At 31.0% G+C, this 1459-nt stretch overlaps 1 protein-coding gene across 3 annotated transcripts in view; it reads right to left on the reverse strand.

Moving 5' to 3' along the window:
• LOC106881248 (uncharacterized) overlaps positions 1 to 1459 on the reverse strand; it is a 276422-nt gene that overhangs the window by 161212 nt on the left and 113751 nt on the right. The gene's annotated exons all lie outside the window — the stretch shown is intronic.

A 1459-nucleotide genomic window follows, 5' to 3' on the forward strand; every position in this document is an offset into this window, starting at 1 on the left:
ATACATGTAGATGTAGGTATGTACATACATGTACGTATATATGCATATACTCACATATTATTTGTATTATATATATATATATAATAATAATATTAGGGACAAAATCCAAAATTACAGGTAAAAACTCAATTAAAATCAATTTATAAAAAATTAAAATTAAATTGAGCTTTATAGATTAAAATATATATAAAATATATAGTTTTAGGGGAAATAACCAAGTTTCAAGAACTCATCTATGAAAATCCACTATCACATATAGAAAAATTAATAATTAAAAGCACAATAAATGAGCATAATATAAAACAAAGTAAATATCATAATATTATCTTTATCTTATGATATTTACTTTGTTTTATATTATACGCATTTATTGTGCTTTTAATTATTAATTTTTCTATATGGGATAGTGGATTTTCATCGATGAGTTCTTGAAACTTGGTTGTTTTCCCTAAAACTATATATATATATATATATATATCAAATATATATAAACTAATATATATATATGTAACATACTCATATATATATATATATATATATATACACACACACACATATAAACACAGATGCACACATATTATTTCTATGAGAATCATTGTGCTCTTTCCTGCTGGCTTGTGAGTTGGCATAGAGAGTGATTGTCTTATATACTCAGGTATGTGCCTTGAGGACTTCCTAAGCCTATCACTGTCTTTGTCAGGCTCCAAAGAGCTCATTTGTTTTTCTCATGACAAACAACAGGATTTGAACTCCAAGTACATTAAAACAGAGAGATTTGACTGGAGTCTGTAACCATGCTTATTTATTATAATCAATATAAAAACAAAATATTTAAATGGTGAGCTGGTGAAACTGTTAGCACAGCAGACAAAATGCTTAGTGGCATTTCATCCGTCTTCACATCCTAAGTTCAGATTCTGCTGCGGTCAGCTTTGCCTTTCCTCCTTTCAGAGTCAATGAAACAAGTACTGGTCAAGCACTGGGGCTGATGTAATCAACTAGCCCCTACTTCAAAATTCAGGCCTTATGGAAACAGCAAGGGCTGCTGTTGTGTTCACATGCTCAGTTCTCATTCGTATATAAAATGAAAGATAACCCTTTAGCATTTAAACCAGCTATATTTGGCCCAAATATGTTACATTCTTTTATTCTTTTACTTGTTTCAGTCATTTTGACTGTGACTGTGCTGAAGCACCACCTTTTAGTTGAAGAAATCAACCCCTGGACTTATTCAAGATGTCTGCTGAATGTGTGAAAGTAATAGTTCGCTGTCGTCCAATGAACGAGAGGGAAAATAATCTCAACTGTAAAACAGTAGTGAAGATTGATGGTACTCGAGCACAGTGCATTATTAACAATCCCGCGGATGAGTCATCCCCACCTAAAATATTCACTTTTGATGGAGCATATGATAAAGATTCTTTAACTGAACAGATATATAATGAAATTTCATATCCCT

The sequence above is a fragment of the Octopus bimaculoides genome, chromosome 5, assembly GCF_001194135.2.
Source record: "Octopus bimaculoides isolate UCB-OBI-ISO-001 chromosome 5, ASM119413v2, whole genome shotgun sequence".
Lineage (NCBI taxonomy): Eukaryota > Metazoa > Mollusca > Cephalopoda > Octopoda > Octopodidae > Octopus > Octopus bimaculoides.